The following is a 6,293-nucleotide window of genomic DNA, read 5'->3' as shown; positions in this document are numbered from 1 at the left end:
TGATTTAATCTTGTAATCAAAATGTTGTCCAGTTTCCGTTGTCCAATCGATCCCAACTTTAGCACACACACTCAGATCCAGACACAATGCATGCCTGAATCAAAATCGGCATCAATTACTTGCCTCGTTTGAAGCAAATTATATTTTGTATGCAAGCCTTATTCGACGAGTGCTTTGTGAACAGGTTTTGTGAAAACAATATATTAATTTAACACATATTACTTTCGCGACCAATATTATTCATAATAAAGATTTTTGGGTTAGATCGCATTATTTATAAATGTGTCGTAACCCTCCACCACCCGACACGGCCAATCAGCAAAAAAGTGTCACGTTGACAAAAGACAAATAGTTCACTACTTTAGCCCACCGGTGTGTTGAAGAGTGAATCCACAACATTTACAGTTTGAGTACGACATTTCGCTAGTAATTACATCCAGCATCATTGGGCAATTTGCCAGAATGGTAAAGCCCTCACTTGTTCCCAGTCTTAAATAGAGCAGCAGGGTGACGTCACATTTAACTCATTCAGGTGCAGTGATTTGAGGCGGAGGGGGGGGTATTGTAATTATATAATCGATTTGTAATCAATGGTTAGTTTTAGTAATGAGTTGTAGATTAGTAGTTAGTTGTAATGTGTATTATTGTGATTATATGCTACGTTAGTAATCCGTTAATGAGTATGTGTTTCCCCTATAAGGAATTGTAATATGTATTATTTAATAATACGCTTCCAAGCCGCACTAAGCCTGTAGCTGTCAGAGCGATAAAAGTTCTTTTTATTTCTCTCAATTTCAATGGATTCCCAAAATTAGTCTTTGCCAGTAATCATTAGTTTTACACAACACTTCAACTACTGCAATCATTGTAAATTCATTAATCCCTAAGAATGAGCAATACCAAATTAAGCCAAGGGCCTCATAACCACATAGACTGTATGGGCTACCAAAGAGATTCATAAAATCGGCATCCCATTACGACCCATAGTCAGTACAATTGGCTCTGCCACATATAAATTAGCAAAATATATAACTGAACAAATACAGCCCTACATCGGTAGGACATCTTCATTCATACAAATTTCAGAACATCTTGTGAATGTGATTAAATATATTAAACTTAACCCTAATGATATTCGGGTAAGTTTTGATGTGATTTCTCTATTCACTAAGGTTCCAGTGAACGAATCGCTTAAATTACTTGATACACTGGTGAAGAATACAGGTTTACCAAAAGATATTCCGAAACTTGCTGACCATTGTTTAAATAACACTTACTTCTTATGGAGAGGGGATTTCTTTAAACAAAAGGAAGGAGCAGCAATGGGCTCTCCTTTACCTCCTGCTATAGTAAATCTGTCCATGGAAAACTTTGAAATCAGAGCACTTGCCTCGAGCACATTAAAACCATATTTTTGGTTGAGATATGTGGATGACACTTTGGTTGTCTAGCCACATGGTAAAGATACACTTAATGATTTTCTAAATCATCTCAATGCACAAAACCCGGCCATACAGTTCACCATGGAAATAGAGGAGAATAACACACTCCCGTTCCTAGATATTTTGCTTGGACATGGCCTAAATGGTAAAATAACACAGCCTTTACAGTAAAGACGAATTACCTAAATTATCAACAGAAGGTGTATATCGGATTAATTGTTTATGTGGCAGATGCTATATTGGACAGACGGGACGTAACATCAGCATAAGACTAAAAGAACGCCAAAGAAATATTAAATGATCTCAAACACAACTGTCGGCAGTGGCAGAACATGCTTGTCAACAAGGACACTCAATTGATTTTGATAACGTTGAAGTGTTGTGTAAAACTAATTATTACTGGCAAAACCTAATTAGAGAATCCATTAAAATTGAGAGGAACAAGAATAACTGTAATCGCTCTGACAGCTACAGACTTAGTGCGGCTTGGAAGCGTATTATTAAATAATACATATTACAATTCCTTATAGGGGAAACACATACTAATTAACGGATTACTAACGTAGCATATAATCACAATAACACACATTACAACTAATTACTAATCTACCACTCATTGCTAAAAATAACCATTGACTGATTACCAATCGATTATATAATTACAATACCCCCCCCCCCCAAATCACTGCACCTGAATGAGTTAAATGATGACGTCACCCTGCTGCTCTATTTAAGACCGGGAGCAAGTGAGGGCTTACCAATTCTGGCGAATTGCCCGATGCTGCTGGATGTAATTACCAGCGAAACGTCGCACTCAAACTGTAAATGTTGTGGAATCACTCTTCAACACACCGGTGGGCTAAAGTACTGAACTATTTGTCTTTTGTCAACATGACACGTTTTTGCTGCTTGACCGTGTCTGGTGGTGGAGGGTTACGACACATTTATAAATAACGCGATCTAACCCAAAAACCTTTATTATGAACAATATATTAATATCAACATAGGAGTCGAGAGTTCGAAACTCGCCTGGAACATATTTTTTTTGGTACTATCTTGTATTTTTCCTTATTTAAGGTCAACAGTCGCATTCAATGCTTTGGCGTCTTTACTAAAGTTTATTATGATGTAGTGCATGCAATGGGACAATGCATGGTTAGTGACGTCATTTTTGCACTAACCCCATTTAAAGCGAACTTTTGACATTAATATTGATGTTTTTTTTCCATTTCAAAATTAAGCTGGTTGTGGTGGACAAATGAATTGAGTGTTGCCCTTTTCAAAACATTCTGCAATCAAATCTGTGAAGTCCGCACCAAACGCTGCTATCCAAATACGAGGTAATGAAAATGCATTGCACTATTTACCAACCGAATTGTCATCAAAGCAAACATTGCAAATGTGTTCACGTTGCAAGCCACACATCAGCAGTAACAATAGAGCTGCACTGCCAAAAGCTCACTGGAATAATTTGGATCCTGGTCAAATTCCAGATGTGATTCGAGTCTTACCACAGCCAGAACAACGAATATTATCAAGCGTTAAACCTTTCGTGAACATCATCAAATTAACTCGAGTATTCGGTCAACATGGCTTCCGTGGACAGGCAGTGCTCTTTGCTATGGACATCTTTGAAGTTAGTAACACACGTCCACGAGCAATGGCTAATACTGGAATGGTTGTCATCACAGAACATCTTGAAAATCTCAACATCACACGTGCATTCTCTATACATCGTGAACAGATTTACAATTTACAATGCACTCAGCTGGCTAATTCAAAACAAACCACTCTATTGGGATGTGAAAATCAATGAAGCAAACATCGCTGATGTACATTCAATTGCTATTCCTGCGCAACAACCAGTGGGGCAAAATCAGCCGCAAAGATCCTGCAAATGCTTACATGCCAATCAATGAAAGATCGAGATTTGTTTGCGCTGCATGGCATCAAGCAAATAAAGATGTGTTTACATGGGCCAATGCAGGTGTTCAATGTTGTGCAATGGTGTTGGCAAATATTGTAAGAGCTGCTATACTGCCACCAAGCATATGGACCACAAACACATTGAACGTGAACTTGATTGCGAGTGATGAAATGTATGAAACCATTCGTTTGACCAAACTAGCGGATCTAGGATATCCAATGACAGCTAACGGATATCTGCAAGTCAAACATTTCGATGCCACAAGAAACGACTTCATTATGTTCAACAACTCATTCTCAATAGCCGATGATGAGGAAACACTACTCTCGTTGGAAGTCTACAAGACTCAGTCGATGAAGGCGATTCACAAGGAATCACTTTGGGCGATGCATTTAATGATTTGTTCACAAATCATCAGGCTGCCGTACTAATAACATGATCGAAATCACTAGGAATTATGTATTACGATGACAAATACTACTTCACCGATTCACATGCATGTGGTCAGAAAGGTGCACCGGCAGGCAATGGCAGAGCATGCATAATCGAGTGCGACACAATTGAAGAACTTGAACGAATCTGCAGACGATCAACAGGATCAAGATATGTTCAATTCACCATCAACTTCATAGATGTTAATCCGATAAATTACATTGTCAATCCAGGAATGCGAGAAGAAGATTCATCACCACATCTGCGAGAGGCAATACAATAAACTACGGCAGCACAAGTGGAATCGATGCCTGTGCAAACATCAGTCATGGCTTCCATAGATTGTGATCAGCCAAATGTGAAGGACGAATACGAAGTCTGTGATAATACTCACGAAATAAGGCCTAAAACAACCAACAACATTGCCAACAAAGCACATGATTTGAAAGTTGAAGAGTTTGCATGGTTCTACCTCTTCCCAAAAGGAAGCAATTGACTCAAAGAAGTAAGACCTGCTAGAATCACTCCATTGGACTACTTTCAATTCAGAAATGTGGGTAGTGATACACCATTTCAACAAAACTACTTCTTATACGCATTATCAATGTTCGAGGATTATCACATCCATTCTAACATCTCAGCTTGTGGAAAGAAGGTTCAAGGACAACATGGTAGAGTAGAAGATCTTCACCTCTACCTTAAGAACCTTCGAGGATCAGCTGCATATTGGCAAACAGTGCTGAATGAATTGATCAGACAAACACGTTCAATAGGACCACCAACATACTTCGGGACATTCAGCTGTGATGATTTGAATTGGCTTGATATGCACAAGGCACTCTTATGAGCTGATGGAAGACCCAATGAAGGTCCAAATGAACTCAACATATATGCCACACAACGATTGATCGAACAGTATCCTGGTCATAGTCACTCGACTATTCGATTTAACGCACTTATTAAATGATTGACAAATAATCACGAAGTGTTTTGGTGGTCGATTGAAGGATTACTGGTGGCGAATCGAGTTACAAAAACGTGGAAGTCCACATCTACTTAGACGTGCTCGTGTGGACAGGAGATCATCCCTTATTCAATACACCTGAGGGAACCAACAAAATTGATTAAGTGTGCACAGCAAAAATAACCGGACGAGACTTCTGAGCTATATGAGCTTAAATTTTGATTTAAAGCTTTCGTGACTGCGGGGATTCATATTCTTGGTTCTTTCGGTAAAGTCACGTAGAAGGGAAACAATAAAATAATACAAATATAAAACAATACAATTCTCACAAATTTTTCTTGTTGTGGTTTTCACACCTGATGATTGCTTGTGTTGCAGTCGAAACGTCGTGAGAATTGTATTGTTTTATATTTTTATTATTTTATTGTTTCCCTTCTACGTGACTTTACCGAAAGAACCAAGAATACTATATGAGCTTGTGAAAAAGTGTCAGGTTCACCATCATACAAACGCATGCAAGGAGAATGATGACGACTCAAATAGCGTGCCGCTTCAAATTCCCACGACAAGTTTGTGCTGAAACCCACATCGTCTCTTAAAACATCTGATGACTTCATTAGCAATGGTGGTCGAATATGCTTGCTGAAGCGAAGATAGGAAGACTGATGGATTAACAATTACAATCCTACACTACTCAACCTCTGCAAAGGAAATATGGACATCCAGCCATGTGGATCAAATTAGTCAATCGCGTACTACATTGCAAAATCTGAACCAACAGGGCTTTCCCCAGGAGTCAGACAAGCAATACAGCAAATTCGACTTGAAGAAAATTATGTGTACCGCAAACTGTTCAAGGTCTGCATGAGAATAATGAAGGAGCAACAGGTTTGAGCTAGTGAATGTGTATTCCGATTATGTCATCTCAAACTTCGAGCGAGTTCAAGAAAATGTGTCTTCCTCAATACTCGAAAACGGGAGCAGCCATGCAGAGTGCTGAGATTCAATGAACAAGGTCAGGCATCTGGATGTTGAGATTCAATGAACAAGGTCAGGCATCTGGATGTTGAGATTCAATGAACAAGGTAAGGCATCTGGATGTTGAGATTCAATGAACAAGGTCAGGCATCTGGATGTTGAGATTCAATGAACAAGGTCAGGCATCTGGATGTTGAGATTCAATGAACAAGGTCAGGCATCTGGATGTTGAGATTCAATGAACAAGGTCAGGCATCTGGATGTTGAGATTCAATGAACAAGGTCAGGCATCTGGATGTTGAGATTCAATGAACAAGGTCAGGCATCTGGATGTTGAGATTCAATGAACAAGGTAAGGCATCTGGATGTTGAGATTCAATGAACAAGGTAAGGCATCTGGATGTTGAGATTCAATGAACAAGGTCAGGCATCTGGATGTTGAGATTCAATGAACAAGGTCAGGCATCTGGATGTTGAGATTCAATGAACAAGGTCAGGCATCTGGATGTTGAGATTCAATGAACAAGGTCAGGCATCTGGATGTTGAGAT

At 39.1% G+C, this 6,293-nt stretch overlaps 1 protein-coding gene across 3 annotated transcripts in view; it reads right to left on the bottom strand.

The window, feature by feature from the left end:
* Positions 1-6,293, bottom strand: part of MYG1 (MYG1 exonuclease) — a 118,571-nt gene that overhangs the window by 91,703 nt on the left and 20,575 nt on the right. The window lies entirely within an intron of this gene.

This window comes from Petromyzon marinus, chromosome 2 (assembly GCF_048934315.1).
Source record: "Petromyzon marinus isolate PM22_M1 ecotype Great Lakes invasive population chromosome 2, UKy_Petmar_22M1.pri1.0, whole genome shotgun sequence".
NCBI lineage: Eukaryota > Metazoa > Chordata > Hyperoartia > Petromyzontiformes > Petromyzontidae > Petromyzon > Petromyzon marinus.
Note: the sequence above shows the minus strand (reverse complement) of the source record. Positions and strands in the feature narration are given on the sequence as shown.